This window comes from Lactuca virosa, chromosome 8, assembly GCF_052849685.1.
Source record: "Lactuca virosa cultivar CGN04683 chromosome 8, Lactuca_virosa_CGN04683_v6, whole genome shotgun sequence".
NCBI lineage: Eukaryota > Viridiplantae > Streptophyta > Magnoliopsida > Asterales > Asteraceae > Lactuca > Lactuca virosa.
Window position 1 is genome coordinate 154,012,053 of NC_136433.1, and position 23,823 is coordinate 154,035,875.

Here is a 23,823-nt window from a genome sequence, read left to right on the forward strand (position 1 = left end):
AGTGTCTCCTTGGAAATGAGTCATTAGATTCAGGAAGAGGGGCAAGCTGGGGCCCCGGTATATAGGGTCGTTCAGGGTGACCGCGAGGGTGGGCAGGGTAGCATATCGGTTGGAGCTACCTGCGAAGTTGAGCCAGATTCATGATACCTTCCACGTGCCTCAGTTGAGGAAGTGTATAGCCGACGAGTCGGCGGTGGTGCTATTGGAGGACATTCAGGTGGATGCGAGCCTGAATTATGCTGAGAGGCCAATCGCGATCTGGGATCGGAAGATCAAGGTTCTGAGGAACAAGGAGGTGTCCCTGGTGCAGGTCCAGTGGCAACATCGGAGAGGGTCCGAGCTGACATGGGAGCCGGAGTTGGAGATTCACGAACAGCATCCAGAGTTGTTTGCGGAGCAAGACTTCGAGGGCGAAGTCTGATTCTAGTGGGGGAGAATTGTAACATCCGGATTTCCAGGTATTATGTTTGATCATGTTTTCTTTGTGTAAAAGAGAGGGACTCGACGAGTCGACGCTTGGACTCGTCGAGTAGGATCGTATTTGCTGACTGGATTAATGAGCGGACTCGACGAGTCGGAAAGGGGGGACTCGGCGAGTCCACGATGTAGGTTGAAACCCTAAATGCCCGGGCCTGTGCCCTATTTAAAGGACCTTATAGCCCTCTTGTGCGGCTACCTGTCCTGAGAGAGTGCCCCTTGAGAGCTTGAGCGAGTTGAGAGAGTGATAAGGCCATATTGATCGATTTTGGTGTGATTTAGCAAAGGAGAAGTTGTTTCCAGCAAGAGGAGGTCAAGGGAGCTGTGGATCCAGGGTTTTCAAGTTCAGATCTACACTATTGAGGTATCAAATCGAACTTCCTTCCAGTTTTGGGTTAAGGTCTATGATCTAGGCTTTTCTATAACCTTTTAGGGCTTGAAAAGTTGAGTTTATGGTCCCTTGCTGTGTTATACCTCGGATCTGGACCCATAGAGGTCCAGAGAGCCTTCCTCATTCTGCTTTATGTTGGTTTATGGAGGAAAGGAGACTAGGTTGCCATTTTAGAAGCTATTTCACCAAGGAAAGCCTTGGGAGCTTTGCATGTGAGTCAAGTTTCGACCTTTACATGGTTATTGGTCGTGGAGAAGTCAGATCTATAGTTTAGAGAAGCAGATCTGACCTTAGAAGGTCATTTGAGTATAAACATGGAAGCAACTCGCCGAGTCCATAAGTAGACTCGACGAGTCGAGTCGGGGTTGCCCCGCGATTCGTGACAAGAAGAACCCGTCCAGTGGAAGGATGACTCGACGAGCCAAGAGAGGCTAGAAGGATTCAGGGGACCCGCGTGGACTCGCTGAGTCACCCATGTGCACTCGATGAGTCGGGTCAAAGTTTGACCGTTGACTTTCGTTGACCTTAGGGTTCTGGTCAAGACTGATTCAAGAGAGTTCAGGGAGGGGTAGAATGGCCTTCTACCCAATCTTTAGAGATGAGACTATGAGATATTATTGATCGGGAACATTATTTGAATAATAGGAGGAGGCTACGTCGGGATGTTGAGCACGAGAGTTAATCCGACTTCATTGAGGTGAGTCTTCTCACTATACTGTACCTGGAAGGGTACCTATGTGTGACCGGAAGGTCTTATATGCTATGAGATGTATGAGCTTTATGTTGTTATGTGATATGTATGTGTTATGTATGTTATGTACGATATGGACCGGAAGGTCAAGAGGTTACGGACTGGAAGGTCGATACGGGTAGGACCGGAAGGTCTACCGGGATTTGGGACAGAAGTCCACTGAGACACATGGATCGGAAGATCCTACAGAGTTATGGCCTGGAAAGGCGTACGTAATGCCCGTGTTTCTAGGCTAGGCATTAATATTGACATTATAGTCTAGGTTAACCTTTGTAACTCATTTTGAAGAAATGAAAAGGAATTATGTGAATATTATGTGAATTATGTGTTTTATGCTTAATTATTAGGGCTTAATTAATTAAGAATAAAAATGAGCGTCAAAAATTAAATTTTAGATAAAGCCGATATCTATTAAGAAACTTGTAGTGGGCGTGACAAGGATTACGGATATATAAAGAATGCCGAAATCCGAGTTATAACGAAGAAGTTATGACTTGTCGAACTTTCGCGACAAACCGGCACGGGGCCGAATGTCGTAAAAAGTGAGTTTTCAATAAACTACTTTTTGGCCTTAGTGATCTAAACGAAACTCGTAGTGTTCGTTAAACCGAGAGTAAGTATAAAAAGAACGCCCAAATCTGACTTCGTATGAGGAAGTTATGATTTTTCGAAGTTTCAGCTTACTAGTAGACAGCTAAAAACTCGAATTTTAGATCGAGTGATTTTTAGCCAACACGACCTAAACGAGAATCGAAGGTCTCATCATTAGTAGCACAACGGTAAAAAGTCTGACGAAAACGGACGTCGGATGAAGAAGTTATAAATTTTTAACGGATTTCCTGTCCCGGTCTGTTAAAAATAATAATATAAAAATTAAAGTCAAAATTATCCGACGAAGTCTAAACGAAAGCTGTAGAGCGTAATTTTACCTACGCGTGCATATAAAGAACGTCAAAAACGGAGCTCGTATGCGAAAGTTATGGATTTTAGAACTTTTTGCACAAAAACCGAGAAAATTCGCATAGTCACGATTTGCCACGTCACCCTCGCTTAGAACGTGCCACGTGTCCGAAATGGGTGAGTCAGGCGAGCCACGTGTCCGAGCTGCAGAGTCATCTGAGCACCTGATCTGATCTGAAGTGGTCCAATAGCGGTGCGACACATACTCTCTTGCACGTGACCGAGCCCTCGCATGAAGCCACGGACACACCCTACTTCGGACTAGACCTCGGTCCAGTAAGAAGTGGCCAGCAGCCCCTTCGCACGCGCAGAGAATGTGCGAGCCATGTGCTGTGCACCCTCGCCTGCGGACCCCACCACCAGAACTGACTTCGGACCCCTATAAATAGAAGGGTCTTGCGAGCCTTCTCGGGTACTCTTGGGATTTCACCATCTTTCACCCCTTTCTTCATATTTTCTTCATCTTAACATTCCCCAAAGCCCCGGTATCGATTATAAGCCCCGGAATACGCCACGAAGTGCCTGTGAAGCCCGGAAAATTTATCTTTTCGGTTTCGAAGCCCGACCCTCGCAGAGCCCGGTTTCTGAATAAAACTCTCGGTTTTATTAGAAACGATCGTTTTTAGGAAACAAATTGCTGCCCGATTTTCATTAAATCAGGTGAGTGTATAGTCACTTTCATTTTACACATAGATATGAAGTATTTACCTTATAATACGTGCTATGTGTAAATATATTAATTGTTTATTTGAGGTGACTGTTGAGTTGATGTTTTATGCAAGTTTTAAACTGTATAAGTATTTTTATCAACAAATATGTTGGGTAGAACATGGGTAGATAGTTGGTGTGTGATGAAATAAAGTGATGAGAGGCCTTGTTGTGATTTGTGATTCAGTCATCTAGCGGAGTTTGGATGACGACCACAGACTTTCTAGACGGTCCAGTGGGAAGCACTAGCAGGCCCGCAACCTGTAGGTGTTAATGAACTAGGGTGTTTATTCGATGTACTCCATCCCCCTCATGGTTGCCTTTAGGACATGTATGGCTGAGGAAACCCCTTAGCAGTAGTGTCCATCCCGATCATATTCTTTAGGCTAGGTCCCTTGTGAAAAGTGTTTAGGGACGTAAAGTGAGGATAACGGGAACGGGTAATCAGGGTTATTGTTGATTGGTGAACTTAATAAGTTTATTATTACTGTGGGTTGAAAACCCTATATGCTCACTAGGCTCCCAAGCCTGACCCACTCAGCTTTTTATGTTACAGGTATTGGACCCCGAGCATAGTCGGAGGACGATGAGAGATTTTTGGATTATAGGCCAGTAGTTGTAAATAACTGTTGAAAGGCTTATAATGTCTTGTTTATGCTTTTGATCTGTATCGGAACATGACATCCCGAAGTTTTGATATGAAATGAAATTATATATTTCTTAAAGAAAGGTTTTGATAAAAAAAATTTCATATGTTGTTTGGGGACCAATTCCGCAACATCTTTTGAAAAGATTTCTCTGATTTTATTTTAAAAAGCATAAATTAAATCGGTCTTTTCTGGCCGAGAAATTAGGGGATGTCAAAGTTGGTATCAGAGCATTAGTTTAAGCGAACTAAGAAATTGTAGGATTTCTAGACTTAAACTTAGAATGCTAAGTGATAATTGTGAGATGAGTGTCTACCATATTTTAGACACAAGCACTAGTTATTTTAGGAAAGATGCCTAAAATGCCCTTATGTGCTAAATGCTATGTATTTGCCATGTGTGCCATTAATTGTTCGGATCTATGGTCTGTTGCCGACCGTATCTGGAAACCTTATGTGTGTAGGATTCTAAGCGTATGATTACGACATTATAACTAACATGTAAACGTTTCGGAGTGATAAGGGAATTGAAATGTCTAACAAGGATAAAGACCTAAATTCGCCTTATTCGGTATATAGATTGTAATGGAAAGAACTCGTAGTGGAGTTGCAAATGCAAACGGAAACAGGGATCAACAGCCTCAACCTCAAGTAGTTGAGCAAGTACCTGTTGTAGGAGTTGCACCTGAGCCAATGACGATGGCTGGGGTACAAGCAATGATACAGACGATGCTGGATCGCCAAATGGAGGAGACGAGGCGATTACTACAACAGAATAGGGAAGAGACTACGATACCTGTTGAACAGCCCGTATTGAATGAAGGGCAATTAGTAGGAGGGAACTATAGTGGGACTCTTGGTCAAGCCAACCCACCGATATTTAGACAAAACAGCCAGGATGGAGGAGTTGATGGACGTGGATGCAAATATAAAGATTTCATGGCATCTAAACCACCATGTCTATCTGGGAGTCCGACACCGGTGGAAGTCATGAATTGGATCTCCGAAATGGAGACGATGTTTGAAAGTTGTGAGTGCAGCGACAAACAAAAGACCGCACTTGCAATTCCTCTGTTAAGGTCTAGTGTGTTGAGCTGGTGGAAATTACTAGCTGATTCGATGCCCAAGGGAGAAGCTAGTAAGATGTCTTGGGAAGACTTTGTGCTACAACTGAAACTGCAATACTGTTCTGAGCAGGACCTTCTGGAAATTAATAATGAGTTCCAGAATTTAAAGAAGGGAAAGATGAGCGTTACTGAATACGCTGCTAGTTTTACTGAAAAGATGAAGCTTGTTCCTTACCTAGTTCCAACTGAACTCTCTAAGGTCAACAAGTTTCCCCTCGGATTACCAGCGGACTTTGGTCTGATGGTTAAGCAAGCAACCACTTTGAAAGCCGCCATCTGGGCTGCTAAGAATGTGGAGGTTCAGATCAGGGAGAAGGGTCTGGAGAGGGCAGAAGTTAATGAAAAGAGAAAATTTGAAGGAACTTCAGGTTCCAACAAGAAAAGCGAATTTTCTAAGTCCAATAAGTTTGGAGGAGGAGGAGGTGAAGTGAAATGGTGTGAGAAGTGCAAGAAAAAGCACTCTGGGAAATGTAGCGAGGGGGTGACTTGCTACAAATGTGGAAAGACTGGGCATTATGCCAACGTGTGTCCATCCGACAAGAGGGTATGTTTTGAGTGCCATGAAGAAGGGCATGTTTTTAAAGACTGTCCAAAGAGGAAGGATGCAGCAAAGCCCAATCTACCACCAAAGCCGAAGGCGAGAGCCTTTCAGATGACCCTTGAAGCTGCAAAAGAAGAAGTCGATGTCGCTTCAGGTACCTTTCTCGTAAATGAATTGCCTGCCCAAATTTTGTTTGATTCTGGAGCCAATTACTCCTTTATTTCGCATGAATTTGGTAGAAAACTAGCTTTGCCTGTTGATAGACTAATTAATGCCTTATTAGTCGAAATTGCTAGTGGCAAGTTTGTACCTGTTAGCCATTCTATGAAAAACATCATCATTGACTTGGATGGGAATAAGTTCCACGAGGAATTATTGCCTATCGAGTTAAATGGTTTCGACATAGTTTTAGGAATGGATTGGCTTAGCGCCAATGATGCCGAAATATTGTGTAGGCAGAAAATAGTAAAAGTAAACCCGCCAGGGAAAGAGTCGTTTATGGTGTACGGAGACAAACGCAGAGTAAACTATGGAATCATTTCCCTAATGAAAGCCAGAAAGTGTTTGGCCAACGGGTGTACATCATATTTAGCGTTCGTGATCGATGCTAAGAAGGAAAAGAAAGAGGTGCAGAATATTCCGGTGGTGTGTGAATATCCAGAAGTCTTTCCCGAAGATCTTCCCGGCTTGCCCCCTGATCGACAAGTTGAGTTTCGTATCGACTTGTTACCAGGAACGACGCCGATAGCAAAAGCACCGTATCGGTTAGCGCCAACCGAGATGAAAGAACTTATGACACAACTTCAGGAGTTATTGGACAAAGGTTTCATTCGACCTAGTTCATCACCCAGGGGAGCCCCTGTGTTGTTTGTAAAGAAGAAAGACGGGAGCATGAGAATGTGCATCGATTACAGAGAGCTGAATAAAGCGACAATAAAGAACAAGTATCCGTTGCCGGGGATCGATGACCTGTTCGACCAGTTGCAAGGTTCGAGCTACTTCTCAAAGATCGATCTTAGGTCAGGATACCATCAACTGAAGGTGAGGGAGCAGGATGTCGAAAAGACTGCGTTCAGAATAAGATATGGACACTATGAATTTTTGGTTATGTCGTTCGGATTAACCAATGCCCCAGCAGCTTTCATGGATTTGATGAACAGGGTTTGTAAACCATACCTTGATAAATCCGTGATAGTATTCATAGACGATATCTTGATCTATTCGAAAAGCAAGCAGGAGCATGACAAGCATCTGCGTGAAGTGCTAGAAGTTCTGAAAAAGGAGAAGCTGTATGCAAAGTTCTCCAAATGTGAATTTTGGATTCAAGAAGTCCAATTTTTAGGTCATGTGGTTAACCAAGAAGGAATAATGGTTGACCCAGCAAAGATTGAAGCTGTGATGAAGTGGGAACAACCAAAAAGTCCTACGGAGATTCGAAGCTTTTTAGGATTAGCCGGATATTATCGCCGATTTATCCAAGGCTTTTCTTCGATCGCTACTCCATTAACAGCTTTGACCCACAAAGGAGCTACTTATGCTTGGAATGAAAAGCATAAGGAGGCCTTTGAAAAGTTAAAGAAGAGACTGTGTGAAGCACCAATTCTTTCGTTACCTGAAGGAGTTGAGGACTTCGCAGTCTATAGTGATGCCTCTGGAGTTGGGTTAGGATGTGTTCTGACCCAAAGGGATAAAGTGATAGCATATGCATCGAGGCAGTTGAAAGAGCATGAAAAGAACTTCCCCACTCATGATCTGGAGTTGGCAGCGGTAGTATTCGCCTTAAAGATATGGAGGCATTATCTTTATGGTACTAAGTGTAAACTTTTCACTGATCATAAGAGTCTTCAATATCTCTTTAATCAGAAGGAATTGAACATGAGACAGCGGCGCTGGCTGGAACTACTCAAGGACTACGACTGTGAGATACTTTACCACCCTGGTAAAGCAAATGTTGTTGCTAATGCTCTCAGTCGGAAGGTAAATCTTGAAAAGAGAAGGCCAAGAGCGTTGAGAATTGAAGTCGTTTCGACAATTGTGGAAAGTATAAAGAAAGCTCAAGAGGAAGCTTTAGAAAAATATGACCGAAAGGAGTAACGTTTGGGAAAAACGTTGGTGTTTGATACGAACGGTCAGGGATTGAAGGTATTCAAAGATAGGATTTGGGTACCTAAGACGGGAGGAGTAAGAGGTCTTCTGATGGAAGAAGCTCACAAAACCATGTACTCGATTCATCCCGGCAGTACGAAAATGTATAGGGATCTAAAACCCTATTACTTGTGGCCGACGATGAAGCTCGATGTTGCTAAGTATGTGGCCGAGTGTGTAACATGTGCTAGGGTTAAGGCACAACATCAGAAACCGTATGGGAGTTTAGAACCCTAACCTGTACCCATGGGTAAATGGGAGGACATTACCATGGATTTTGTGACTAAACTGCCCAAGACAAGGAACGGTCACGACATGATTTGGGTGGTCGTGGATCGCTTCACTAAGAGTGCGTATTTCATAGCCGCTAACGAGAAATGGTCTATGGATAAACTTGCGAGTTCTTACGTGAAGGAAATTCTGAGGCTACACGGTGTTCCGTTAACGATTGTATCCGATCGTGACAGCCGTTTTACCTCAAGGTTTTGGAGAAGTCTAACAGAGGAATTGGGTACCAAGTTGTGTTTGAGTACAGCTTACCATCCTCAAACCGATGGTCAGAGCGAACGAACGATTCAAACATTGGAGGATATGCTGAGAGCATGTACCCTAGAATTCCAAGGTAACTGGGATGAACATTTACCTCTAGTAGAATTTTCCTATAATAATAGTTTCCACTCGAGCATCAAGATGGCACCTTATCACGCTTTGTATGGGGAGTAGTGTCGAATGCCATCATGCTGGTTGGAAGCTGGGGAAAAGCAGTTTATGGGACCTGAAATAGTCCATCAGACTGCTGAAAAGTTAAAAGTGATAAGGGAAAGGATGTTAGCTGCTCAAGATCGACAAAAGAGTTATACTGACAAGAAAAGACAACCGATATCCTTCGATGTTGGAGATTCGGTTTTACTTAAAGTCTCCCCGTGGAAGGGACTTATAAGATTTGGTAAAAGAGGAAAGTTGAGTCCAAGGTTTATTGGACCATTTAAAGTTCTTCAGAGGATCGGGAATCAAGCTTACAAGCTAGAATTACCGGAAGAACTGGAGGGTATTCATAATACCTTTCATGTGTGCTATTTGAGAAAGTTCACGGGAGATGTGCCCGACATAATTCCCATTTCTGAGTTAAGGTTGGATGAAAACAAGAGGTTGATCGAAGAACCTGAGGCAATCGTTGACCGTAAGACTAAGAAGCTGAGACGCAAGATGGTCGATTTAGTGCTTGTGCGTTGGAAACATACGAATGGGCCAAATCTCACTTGGGAAACGGAGAGTGACATGATGAGTCGCTACCCGCATTTGTTTGCTGATGTGTGATTCCGGGGACGGAATCATCCTAAGGGGGAGAGAATTGTAATGCCCGTGTTTCTAGGCTAGGCATTAATATTGACATTATAGTCTAGGTTAACCTTTGTAACTCATTTTGAAGAAATGAAAAGGAATTATGTGAATTTTATGTGAATTATGTGTTTTATGCTAAATTATTAGGGCTTAATTAATTAAGAATAAAAATGAGCGTCAAAAATTAAATTTTAGATAAAGCTGATATCTATTAAGAAACTTGTAGTGGGCGTGACAAGGATTACGGATATATAAAGAATGCCGAAATCCGAGTTATAACAAAGAAGTTATGACTTGTCGAACTTTCGCGACAAACCGGCACGGGGCCGAATGTCGTAAAAAGTGAGTTTTCGATAAACTACTTTTTGGCCTTAGTGATCTAAACGAAACTCATAGTGTTCGTTAAACCGAGAGTAATTATAAAAAGAACGCCCAAATCTGACTTCGTATGAGGAAGTTATGATTTTTCGAAGTTTCAGCTTAGCAGTAGACAGCTAAAAACTCAAATTTTAGATCGAGTGATTTTTAGCCGGCATGACCTAAACGAGAATCGAAGGTCTCGTCATTAGTAGCACAACGGAAAAAAGTCTGACGAAAACGGACGTCGGATGAAGAAGTTATGATTTTTTAACGGATTTCCTATCCCGGTCTGTTAAAAATAATAATATAAAAATTAAAATCAAAATTAGCCGACGGAGTCTAAACGAAAGTTGTAGAGCGTAATTTTACCTAGGCGTGCATATAAAGAACGTCAAAAACGGAGCTCGTATGCGAAAGTTATGAATTTTAGTAGTTTTTGCACAAAAACCGAGAAAATTCGCATAGTCACGATTTGCCGCGTCACCCTCGCTTAGAACATGCGACATGTCCGAAATGGGTGAGTCAGGTGAGCCACGTGTCCGAGCTTCTGAGTCATCCGAGCACCTGATCTGATCCGAAGTGGTCCAATAGCGGTGCAACACATACTCTCTTGCACGTGATCGAGCCCTCGCATGAAGCCACGGACACACCCTACTTCGGACTAGACCTCGGTCCAGTAAGAAGAGGCCAGCAGCCCCTTCGCACGCGCAGACCATGTGCGAGCCAAGTGCTGTGCACCCTCGCCTGCGGACCCCACCACCATAACCGACTTCGGACCCCTATAAATAGAAGGGTCATGCGAGCCTTCTCGGGTACTTTTGGGATTTCACCATCTTTCACCCCTTTCTTCATATTTTCTTCATCTTAACATTCCCCAAAGCCCCGGTACCGATTATAAGCCCCAGAATACGGTACGAAGTGCCCGTGAAGCCCAGAAAATTTATCTTTTCGGTTTCGAAGCCCGACTCTCGCAGAGCCCAGTTTCTGAATAAAACTCCCGGTTTTATTAGAAACGATCTATTTTAGGAAACGAATTGCTGCCTGATTTTCATTAAATCAGGTGAGTGTATAGTCACTTTCATTTTACACATAGATATGAAGTATTTACCTTATAATACGTGCTATGTGTAAATATATTAATTGTTTATTTGAGGTGACTGTTGAGTTGATGTTTTATACAAGTTTTAAACTGTATAAGTATTTTTATCAACAAATATGTTGGGTAGAACATGGGTAGATAGTTGGTGTGTGATGAAATAAAGTGATGAGAGGCCTTGTTGTGATTTGTGATTCAGTCATCTAGCGGAGTTTGGATGACGACCACAGACTTTCTAGACGGTCCAGTGGGAAGCACTAGCAGGCCCGCAACCTGTAGGTGTTAATGAACTAGGGTGTTTATTCGATGTACTCCATCCCCCTCATGGTTGTCTTTAGGACATGTATGGCTGAGGAAACCCCTTAGCAGTAGTGTCCATCCCGATCATATTCTTTAGGCTAGGTCCCTTGTGAAAAGTGTTTAGGGACGTAAAGTGAGGATAACAGGAACGGGTAATCAGGGTTATTGTTGATTGGTGAACTTAATAAGTTTATTATTACTGTGGGTTGAAAACCCTATATGCTCACTAGGCTCCCAAGCCTGACCCACTCAGCTTTTTATGTTACAGGTATTGGACCCCAAGCATAGTCGGAGGACGATGAGAGATTTTTGGATTATAGGCCAGTAGTTGTAAATAACTGTTGAAAGGCTTATAATGTCTTGTTTATGCTTTTGATCTGTATCGGAACATGACATCCCGAAGTTTTGATATGAAATGAAATTATATATTTCTTAAAGAAAGGTTTTGATAAAAAAATTTCATATGTTGTTTGGGGACCAATTCCGCAACATCTTTTGAAAAGATTTCTCTGATTTTATTTTAAAAAGCATAAATTAAATCGGTCTTTTCTGGCCGAGAAATTAGGGGATGTCAAAGTTGGTATCAGAGCATTAGTTTAAGCGAACTAAGAAATTGTAGGATTTCTAGACTTAAACTTAGAATGCTAAGTGATGATTGTGAGATGAGTGTCTACCATATTTTAGACACGAGCACTAGTTATTTTAGGAAAGATGCCTAAAATGCCCTTATGTGCTAAATGCTATGTATTTGCCATGTGTGCCATTAATTGTTCGGATCTATGGTCTGTTGCCGACCGTATCTGGAAACCTTATGTGTGTAGGATTCTAAGCGTATGATTACGACATTATAACTAACATGTAAACGTTTCGGAGTGATAAGGGAATTGAAATGTCTAACAAGGATAAAGACCTAAATTCGCCTTATTTGGTATATAGATTGTAATGGAAAGAACTCGTAGTGGAGTTGCAAATGCAAACGGAAACAGGGATCAACAGCCTCAACCTCAAGTAGTTGAGCAAGTACCTGTTGTAGGAGTTGCACCTGAGCCAATGACGATGGCTGGGGTACAAGCAATGATACAGACGATGCTGGATCGCCAAATGGAGGAGACGAGGCGATTACTACAACAGAATAGGGAAGAGACTACGATACCTGTTGAACAGCCCGTATTGAATGAAGGGCAATTAGTAGGAGGGAACTATAGTGGGACTCTTGGTCAAGCCAACCCACCGATATTTAGACAAAACAACCAGGATGGAGGAGTTGATGGACGTGGATGCAAATATAAAGATTTCATGGCATCTAAACCACCATGTCTATCTGGGAGTCCGACACCGGTGGAAGAAATGAACTGGATCTCCGAAATGGAGACGATGTTTGAAAGTTGTGAGTGCAACGACAAACAAAAGACCGCACTTGCAATTCCTCTGTTAAAGTCTAGTGTGTTGAGCTGGTGGAAATTACTAGCTGATTCGATGCCCAAGGGAGAAGCTAGTAAGATGTCTTGGGAAGACTTTGTGCTACAACTGAAACTGCAATACTGTTCTGAGCAGGACCTTCTAGAAATTAATAATGAGTTCCAGAATTTAAAGAAGGGAAAGATGAGCGTTACTGAATACGCTGCTAGTTTTACTGAAAAGATGAAGCTTGTTCCTTACCTAGTTCCAACTGAACTCTCTAAGGTCAACAAGTTTCCCCTCGGATTACCAGCGGACTTTGGTCCGATGGTTAAGCAAGCAACCACTTTGAAAGCCGCCATCTGGGCTGCTAAGAATGTGGAGGTTCAGATCAGGGAGAAGGGTCTGGAGAGGGCAGAAGTTGGTGAAAAGAGAAAATTTGAAGGAACTTCAGTTTCCAACAAGAAAAGCGAATTTTCTAAGTCCAATAAGTTTGGAGGAGGAGGAGGTGAAGTGAAATGGTGTGAGAAGTGCAAGAAAAAGCACTCTGGGAAATGTAGCGAGGGGGTGACTTGCTACAAATGTGGAAAGACTGGGCATTATGCCAACGTGTGTCCATCCGACAAGAGGGTATGTTTTGAGTGCCATGAAGAAGGGCATGTTTTTAAAGACTGTCCAAAGAGGAAGGATGCAGCAAAGCCCAATCTACCACCAAAGCCGAAGGCGAGAGCCTTTCAGATGACCCTTGAAGCTGCAAAAGAAGAAGTCGATGTCGCTTCAGGTACCTTTCTCGTAAATGAATTGCCTGCCCAAATTTTGTTTGATTCTGGAGCCAATTACTCCTTTATTTCGCATGAATTTGGTAGAAAACTAGCTTTGCCTGTTGATAGACTAATTAATGCCTTATTAGTCGAAATTGCTAGTGGCAAGTTTGTACCTGTTAGCCATTCTATGAAAAACATCATCATTGACTTGGATGGGAATAAGTTCCACGAGGAATTATTGCCTATCGAGTTAAATGGTTTCGACATAGTTTTAGGAATGGATTGGCTTAGCGCCAATGATGCCGAAATATTGTGTAGGCAGAAAATAGTAAAAGTAAACCCGCCAGGGAAAGAGTCGTTTATGGTGTACGGAGACAAACGCAGAGTAAACTCTGGAATCATTTCCCTAATGAAAGCCAGAAAGTGTTTGGCCAACGGGTGTACATCATATTTAGCGTTCGTGATCGATGCTAAGAAGGAAAAGAAAGAGGTGCAGAATATTCCGGTGGTGTGTGAATATCCGGAAGTCTTTCCCGAAGATCTTCCCGGATTGCCCCCTGATCGACAAGTTGAGTTTCGTATCGACTTGTTACCAGGAACGACGCCGATAGCAAAAGCACCATATCGGTTAGCGCCAACCGAGATGAAAGAACTTATGACACAACTTCAGGAGTTATTGGACAAAGGTTTCATTCGACCTAGTTCATCACCCAGGGGAGCCCCTGTGTTGTTTGTAAAGAAGAAAGACGGGAGCATGAGAATGTGCATCGATTACAGAGAGCTGAATAAAGCGACAATAAAGAACAAGTATCCGTTGCCGGGGATCGATGACCTGTTCGACCAGTTGCAAGGTTCGAGCTACTTCTCAAAGATCGATCTTAGGTCAGGATACCATCAACTGAAGGTGAGGGAGCAGGATGTCGAAAAGACTGCGTTCAGAATAAGATATGGACACTATGAATTTTTGGTTATGTCGTTCGGATTAACCAATGCCCCAGCAGCTTTCATGGATTTGATGAACAGGGTTTGTAAACCATACCTTGATAAATCCGTGATAGTATTCATAGACGATATCTTGATCTATTCGAAAAGCAAGCAGGAGCATGACAAGCATCTGCGTGAAGTGCTAGAAGTTCTGAAAAAGGAGAAGCTGTATGCAAAGTTCTCCAAATGTGAATTTTGGATTCAAGAAGTCCAATTTTTAGGTCATGTGGTTAACCAAGAAGGAATAATGGTTGACCCAGCAAAGATTGAAGCTGTGATGAAGTGGGAACAACCAAAAAGTCCTACGGAGATTCGAAGCTTTTTAGGATTAGCCGGATATTATCGCCGATTTATCCAAGGCTTTTCTTCGATCGCTACTCCATTAACAGCTTTGACCCACAAAGGAGCTACTTATGCTTGGAATGAAAAGCATAAGGAGGCCTTTGAAAAGTTAAAGAAGAGACTGTGTGAAGCACCAATTCTTTCGTTACCTGAAGGAGTTGAGGACTTCGCAGTCTATAGTGATGCCTCTGGAGTTGGGTTAGGATGTGTTCTGACCCAAAGGGATAAAGTGATAGCATATGCATCGAGGCAGTTGAAAGAGCATGAAAAGAACTTCCCCACTCATGATCTGGAGTTGGCAGCGGTAGTATTCGCCTTAAAGATATGGAGGCATTATCTTTATGGTACTAAGTGTAAACTTTTCACTGATCATAAGAGTCTTCAATATCTCTTTAATCAGAAGGAATTGAACATGAGACAGCGGCGCTGGCTGGAACTACTCAAGGACTACGACTGTGAGATACTTTACCACCCTGGTAAAGCAAATGTTGTTGCTAATGCTCTCAGTCGGAAGGTAAATCTTGAAAAGAGAAGGCCAAGAGCGTTGAGAATTGAAGTCGTTTCGACAATTGTGGAAAGTATAAAGAAAGCTCAAGAGGAAGCTTTAGAAAAATATGACCGAAAGGAGTAACGTTTGGGAAAAACGTTGGTGTTTGATACGAACGGTCAGGGATTGAAGGTATTCAAAGATAGGATTTGGGTACCTAAGACGGGAGGAGTAAGAGGTCTTCTGATGGAAGAAGCTCACAAAACCATGTACTCGATTCATCCCGGCAGTACGAAAATGTATAGGGATCTAAAACCCTATTACTTGTGGCCGACGATGAAGCTCGATGTTGCTAAGTATGTGGCCGAGTGTGTAACATGTGCTAGGGTTAAGGCACAACATCAGAAACCGTATGGGAGTTTAGAACCCTAACCTGTACCCATGGGTAAATGGGAGGACATTACCATGGATTTTGTGACTAAACTGCCCAAGACAAGGAACGGTCACGACATGATTTGGGTGGTCGTGGATCGCTTCACTAAGAGTGCATATTTCATAGCCGCTAACGAGAAATGGTCTATGGATAAACTTGCGAGTTCTTACGTGAAGGAAATTCTGAGGCTACACGGTGTTCCGTTAACGATTGTATCCGATCGTGACAGCCGTTTTACCTCAAGGTTTTGGAGAAGTCTAACAGAGGAATTGGGTACCAAGTTGTGTTTGAGTACAGCTTACCATCCTCAAACCGATGGTCAGAGCGAACGAACGATTCAAACATTGGAGGATATGCTAAGAGCATGTACCCTAGAATTCCAAGGTAACTGGGATGAACATTTACCTCTAGTAGAATTTTCCTATAATAATAGTTTCCACTCGAGCATCAAGATGGCACCTTATCACGCTTTGTATGGGGAGTAGTGTCGAATGCCATCATGCTGGTTGGAAGCTGGGGAAAAGCAGTTTATGGGACCTGAAATAGTCCATCAGACTGCTGAAAAGTTAAAAGTGATAAGGGAAAGGATGTTAGCTGCTCAAGATCGACAAAAGAGTTATGCTGACAAGAAAAGACAACCGATATCCTTCGATGTTGGAGATTCGGTTTTACTTAAAGTCTCCCCGTGGAAGTGACTTATAAGATTTGGTAAAAGAGGAAAGTTGAGTCCAAGGTTTATTGGACCATTTAAAGTTCTTCAGAGGATCGGGAATCAAGCTTACAAGCTAGAATTACCGGAAGAACTGGAGGGTATTCATAATACCTTTCATGTGTGCTATTTGAGAAAGTTCACGGGAGATGTGCCCGACATAATTCCCATTTCTGAGTTAAGGTTGGATGAAAACAAGAGGTTGATCGAAGAACCTGAGGCAATCGTTGACCGTAAGACTAAGAAGCTGAGACGCAAGATGGTCGATTTAGTGCTTGTGCGTTGGAAACATACGAATGGGCCAAATCTCACTTGGGAAACGGAGAGTGACATGATGAGTCGCTACCCGCATTTGTTTGCTGATGTGTGATTCCGGGGACGGAATCATCCTAAGGGGGAGAGAATTGTAATGCCCGTGTTTCTAGGCTAGGCATTAATATTGACATTATAGTCTAGGTTAACCTTTGTAACTCATTTTGAAGAAATGAAAAGGAATTATGTGAATTTTATGTGAATTATGTGTTTTATGCTTAATTATTAGGGCTTAATTAATTAAGAATAAAAATGAGCGTCAAAAATTAAATTTTAGATAAAGCTGATATCTATTAAGAAACTTGTAGTGGGCGTGACAAGGATTACGGATATATAAAGAATGCCGAAATCCGAGTTATAACAAAGAAGTTATGACTTGTCGAACTTTCGCGACAAACCGGCACGGGGCCGAATGTCGTAAAAAGTGAGTTTTCGATAAACTACTTTTTGGCCTTAGTGATCTAAACGAAACTCATAGTGTTCGTTAAACCGAGAGTAAGTATAAAAAGAACGCCCAAATCTGACTTCGTATGAGGAAGTTATGATTTTTCGAAGTTTCAGCTTAGCAGTAGACAGCTAAAAACTCAAATTTTAGATCGAGTGATTTTTAGCCGGCATGACCTAAACGAGAATCGAAGGTCTCGTCATTAGTAGCACAACGGAAAAAAGTCTGACGAAAACGGACGTCGGATGAAGAAGTTATGATTTTTTAACGGATTTCCTATCCCGGTCTGTTAAAAATAATAATATAAAAATTAAAATCAAAATTAGCCGACGAAGTCTAAACGAAAGTTGTAGAGCGTAATTTTACCTAGGCGTGCATATAAAGAACGTCAAAAACGGAGCTCGTATGCGAAAGTTATGAATTTTAGTAGTTTTTGCACAAAAACCGAGAAAATTCGCATAGTCACGATTTGCCGCGTCACCCTCGCTTAGAACATGTGACATGTCCGAAATGGGTGAGTCAGGTGAGCCACGTGTCCGAGCTTCTGAGTCATCCGAGCACCTGATCTGATCCGAAGTGGTCCAATAGCGGTGCAACACATACTCTCTTGCACGTGATCGACCCCTCGCATGAAGCCACGGACACACCCTACTTCGGACTAGACCTCGGTCCAGTAAGAAGAGGCCAGCAGCCCCTTCGCACGCGCAGACCATGTGCGAGCCAAGTGCTGTGCACCCTCGCCTGCGGACCCCACCACCAGAACCGACTTCGGACCCCTATAAATAGAAGGGTCATGCGAGCCTTCTCGGGTACTTTTGGGATTTCACCATCTTTCACCCCTTTCTTCATATTTTCTTCATCTTAACATTCCCCAAAGCCCCGGTACCGATTATAAGCCCCAGAATACGGTACGAAGTGCCCGTGAAGCCCAGAAAATTTATCTTTTCGGTTTCGAAGCCCGACTCTCGCAGAGCCAAGTTTCTGAATAAAACTCCCGGTTTTATTAGAAACGATCTATTTTAGGAAACGAATTGCTGCCTGATTTTCATTAAATCAGGTGAGTGTATAGTCACTTTCATTTTACACATAGATATGAAGTATTTACCTTATAATACGTGCTATGTGTAAATATATTAATTGTTTATTTGAGGTGACTGTTGAGTTGATGTTTTATACAAGTTTTAAACTGTATAAGTATTTTTATCAACAAATATGTTGGGTAGAACATGGGTAGATAGTTGGTGTGTGATGAAATAAAGTGATGAGAGGCCTTGTTGTGATTTGTGATTCAGTCATCTAGCGGAGTTTGGATGACGACCACAGACTTTCTAGACGGTCCAGTGGGAAGCACTAGCAGGCCCGCAACCTGTAGGTGTTAATGAACTAGGGTGTTTATTCGATGTACTCCATCCCCCTCATGGTTGCCTTTAGGACATGTATGGCTGAGGAAACCCCTTAGCAGTAGTGTCCATCCCGATCATATTCTTTAGGCTAGGTCCCTTGTGAAAAGTGTTTAGGGACGTAAAGTGAGGATAACAGGAACGGGTAATCAGGGTTATTGTTGATTGGTGAACTTAATAAGTTTATTATTACTGTGGGTTGAAAACCCTATATGCTCACTAGGCTCACAAGCCTGACCCACTCAGCTTTTTATGTTACAGGTATTGGACCCCGAGCATAGTCGGAGGACGATGAGAGATTTTTGGATTATAGGCCAGTAGTTGTAAATAACTGTTGAAAGGCTTATAATGTCTTGTTTATGCTTTTGATCTGTATCGGAACATGACATCCCGAAGTTTTGATATGAAATGAAATTATATATTTCTTAAAGAAAGGTTTTGATAAAAAAATTTCATATGTTGTTTGGGGACCAATTCCGCAACATCTTTTGAAAAGATTTCTCTGATTTTATTTTAAAAAGCATAAATTAAATCGGTCTTTTCTGGCCGAGAAATTAGGGGATGTCAAAGTTGGTATCAGAGCATTAGTTTAAGCGAACTAAGAAATTGTAGGATTTCTAGACTTAAACTTAGAATGCTAAGTGATGATTGTGAGATGAGTGTCTACCATATTTTAGACACGAGCACTAGTTATTTTAGGAAAGATGCCTAAAATGCCCTTATGTGCTAAATGCTATGTATTTGCCATGTGTGCCATTAATTGTTCGGATCTATGGTCTGTTGCCGACCGTATCTGGAAACCTTATGTGTGTAGGATTCTAAGCGTATGATTACGACATTATAACTAACATGTAAACGTTTCGGAGTGATAAGGGAATTGAAATGTCTAACAAGGATAAAGACCTAAATTCGCCTTATTCGGTATATAGATTGTAATGGAAAGAACTCGTAGTGGAGTTGCAAATGCAAACGGAAACAGGGATCAACAGCCTCAACCTCAAGTAGTTGAGCAAGTACCTGTTGTAGGAGTTGCACCTGAGCCAATGACGATGGCTGGGGTACAAGCAATGATACAGACGATGCTGGATCGCCAAATGGAGGAGACGAGGCGATTACTACAACAGAATAGGGAAGAGACTACGATACCTGTTGAACAGCCCGTATTGAATGAAGGGCAATTAGTAGGAGGGAACTATAGTGGGACTCTTGGTCAAGCCAACCCACCGATATTTAGACAAAACAGCCAGGATGGAGGAGTTGATGGACGTGGATGCAAATATAAAGATTTCATGGCATCTAAACCACCATGTCTATCTGGGAGTCCGACACCGGTGGAAGTCATGAACTGGATCTCCGAAATGGAGATATTGTTTGAAAGTTGTGAGTGCAACGACAAACAAAAGACCGCACTTGCAATTCCTCTGTTAAAGTCTAGTGTGTTGAGCTGGTGGAAATTACTAGCTGATTCGATGCCCAAGGGAGAAGCTAGTAAGATGTCTTGGGAAGACTTTGTGCTACAACTGAAACTGCAATACTGTTCTGAGCAGGACCTTCTGGAAATTAATAATGAGTTCCAGAATTTAAAGAAGGGAAAGATGAGCGTTACTGAATACGCTGCTAGTTTTACTGAAAAGATGAAGCTTGTTCCTTACCTAGTTCCAACTGAACTCTCTAAGGTCAACAAGTTTCCCCTCGGATTACCAGCGGACTTTGGTCCGATGGTTAAGCAAGCAACCACTTTGAAAGCCGCCATCTGGGCTGCTAAGAATGTGGAGGTTCAGATCAGGGAGAAGGGTCTGGAGAGGGCAGAAGTTGGTGAAAAGAGAAAATTTGAAGGAACTTCAGGTTCCAACAAGAAAAGCGAATTTTCTAAGTCCAATAAGTTTGGAGGAGGAGGAGGTGAAGTGAAATGGTGTGAGAAGTGCAAGAAAAAGCACTCTGGGAAATGTAGCGAGGGGGTGACTTGCTACAAATGTGGAAAGACTGGGCATTATGCCAACGTGTGTCCATCCGACAAGAGGGTATGTTTTGAGTGCCATGAAGAAGGGCATGTTTTTAAAGACTGTCCAAAGAGGAAGGATGCAGCAAAGCCCAATCTACCACCAAAGCCGAAGGCGAGAGCCTTTCAGATGACCCTTGAAGCTGCAAAAGAAGAAGTCGATGTCGCTTCAGGTACCTTTCTCGTAAATGAATTGCCTGCCCAAATTTTGTTTGATTCTGGAGCCAATTACTCCTTTATTTCGCATGAATTTGGTAGAAAACTAGCTTTGCCTGTTGATAGACTAATTAATGCCTTATTAGTCGAAATTGCTAGTGGCAAGTTTGTACCTGTTAGCCATTGTATGAAAAACATCATCATTGACTTGGATGGGAATAAGTTCCACGAGGAATTATTGCCTATCGAGTTAAATGGTTTCGACATAGTTTTAGGAATGGATTGGCTTAGCGCCAATGATGCCGAAATATTGTGTAGGCAGAAAATAGTAAAAGTAAACCCGCCAGGGAAAGAGTCGTTTATGGTGTACGGAGACAAACGCAGAGTAAACTCTGGAATCATTTCCCTAATGAAAGCCAGAAAGTGTTTGGCCAACGGGTGTACATCATATTTAGCGTTCGTGATCGATGCTAAGAAGGAAAAGAAAGAGGTGCAGAATATTCCGGTGGTGTGTGAATATCCGGAAGTCTTTCCCGAAGATCTTCCCGGATTGCCCCCTGATCGACAAGTTGAGTTTCGTATCGACTTGTTACCAGGAACGACGCCGATAGCAAAAGCACCATATCGGTTAGCGCCAACCGAGATGAAAGAACTTATGACACAACTTCAGGAGTTATTGGACAAAGGTTTCATTCGACCTAGTTCATCACCCAGGGGAGCCCCTGTGTTGTTTGTAAAGAAGAAAGACGGGAGCATGAGAATGTGCATCGATTACAGAGAGCTGAATAAAGCGACAATAAAGAACAAGTATCCGTTGCCGGGGATCGATGACCTGTTCGACCAGTTGCAAGGTTCGAGCTACTTCTCAAAGATCGATCTTAGGTCAGGATACCATCAACTGAAGGTGAGGGAGCAGGATGTCGAAAAGACTGCGTTCAGAATAAGATATGGACACTATGAATTTTTGGTTATGTCGTTCGGATTAACCAATGCCCCAGCAGCTTTCATGGATTTGATGAACAGGGTTTGTAAACCATACCTTGATAAATCCGTGATAGTATTCATAGACGATATCTTGATCTATTCGAAAAGCAAGCAGGAGCATGACAAGCATCTGCGTGAAGTGCTAGAAGTTCTGAAAAAGGAGAAGCTGTATGCAAAGTTCTCCAAATGTGAATTTTGGATTCAAGAAGTCCAATTTTTAGGTCATGTGGTTAACCAAGAAGGAATAATGGTTGACCCAGCAAAGATTGAAGCTGTGATGAAGTGGGAACAACCAAAAAGTCCTACGGAGATTCGAAGCTTTTTAGGATTAGCCGGATATTATCGCCGATTTATCCAAGGCTTTTCTTCGATCGCTACTCCATTAACAGCTTTGACCCACAAAGGAGCTACTTATGCTTGGAATGAAAAGCATAAGGAGGCCTTTGAAAAGTTAAAGAAGAGACTGTGTGAAGCACCAATTCTTTCGTTACCTGAAGGAGTTGAGGACTTCGCAGTCTATAGTGATGCCTCTGGAGTTGGGTTAGGATGTGTTCTGACCCAAAGGGATAAAGTGATAGCATATGCATCGAGGCAGTTGAAAGAGCATGAAAAGAACTTCCCCACTCATGATCTGGAGTTGGCAGCGGTAGTATTCGCCTTAAAGATATGGAGGCATTATCTTTATGGTACTAAGTGTAAACTTTTCACTGATCATAAGAGTCTTCAATATCTCTTTAATCAGAAGGAATTGAACATGAGACAGCGGCGCTGGCTGGAACTACTCAAGGACTACGACTGTGAGATACTTTACCACCCTGGTAAAGCAAATGTTGTTGCTAATGCTCTCAGTCGGAAGGTAAATCTTGAAAAGAGAAGGCCAAGAGCGTTGAGAATTGAAGTCGTTTCGACAATTGTGGAAAGTATAAAGAAAGCTCAAGAGGAAGCTTTAGAAAAATATGACCGAAAGGAGTAACGTTTGGGAAAAACGTTGGTGTTTGATACGAACGGTCAGGGATTGAAGGTATTCAAAGATAGGATTTGGGTACCTAAGACGGGAGGAGTAAGAGGTCTTCTGATGGAAGAAGCTCACAAAACCATGTACTCGATTCATCCCGGCAGTACGAAAATGTATAGGGATCTAAAACCCTATTACTTGTGGCCGACGATGAAGCTCGATGTTGCTAAGTATGTGGCCGAGTGTGTAACATGTGCTAGGGTTAAGGCACAACATCAGAAACCGTATGGGAGTTTAGAACCCTAACCTGTACCCATGGGTAAATGGGAGGACATTACCATGGATTTTGTGACTAAACTGCCCAAGACAAGGAACGGTCACGACATGATTTGGGTGGTCGTGGATCGCTTCACTAAGAGTGCATATTTCATAGCCGCTAACGAGAAATGGTCTATGGATAAACTTGCGAGTTCTTACGTGAAGGAAATTCTGAGGCTACACGGTGTTCCGTTAACGATTGTATCCGATCGTGACAGCCGTTTTACCTCAAGGTTTTGGAGAAGTCTAACAGAGGAATTGGGTACCAAGTTGTGTTTGAGTACAGCTTACCATCCTCAAACCGATGGTCAGAGCGAACGAACGATTCAAACATTGGAGGATATGCTGAGAGCATGTACCCTAGAATTCCAAGGTAACTGGGATGAACATTTACCTCTAGTAGAATTTTCCTATAATAATAGTTTCCACTCGAGCATCAAGATGGCACCTTATCACGCTTTGTATGGGGAGTAGTGTCGAATGCCATCATGCTGGTTGGAAGCTGGGGAAAAGCAGTTTATGGGACCTGAAATAGTCCATCAGACTGCTGAAAAGTTAAAAGTGATAAGGGAAAGGATGTTAGCTGCTCAAGATCGACAAAAGAGTTATGCTGACAAGAAAAGACAACCGATATCCTTCGATGTTGGAGATTCGGTTTTACTTAAAGTCTCCCCGTGGAAGTGACTTATAAGATTTGGTAAAAGAGGAAAGTTGAGTCCAAGGTTTATTGGACCATTTAAAGTTCTTCAGAGGATCGGGAATCAAGCTTACAAGCTAGAATTACCGGAAGAACTGGAGGGTATTCATAATACCTTTCATGTGTGCTATTTGAGAAAGTTCACGGGAGATGTGCCCGACATAATTCCCATTTCTGAGTTAAGGTTGGATGAAAACAAGAGGTTGATCGAAGAACCTGAGGCAATCGTTGACCGTAAGACTAAGAAGCTGAGACGCAAGATGGTCGATTTAGTGCTTGTGCGTTGGAAACATACGAATGGGCCAAATCTCACTTGGGAAACGGAGAGTGACATGATGAGTCGCTACCCGCATTTGTTTGCTGATGTGTGATTCCGGGGACGGAATCATCCTAAGGGGGAGAGAATTGTAATGCCCGTGTTTCTAGGCTAGGCATTAATATTGACATTATAGTCTAGGTTAACCTTTGTAACTCATTTTGAAGAAATGAAAAGGAATTATGTGAATTTTATGTGAATTATGTGTTTTATGCTTAATTATTAGGGCTTAATTAATTAAGAATAAAAATGAGCGTCAAAAATTAAATTTTAGATAAAGC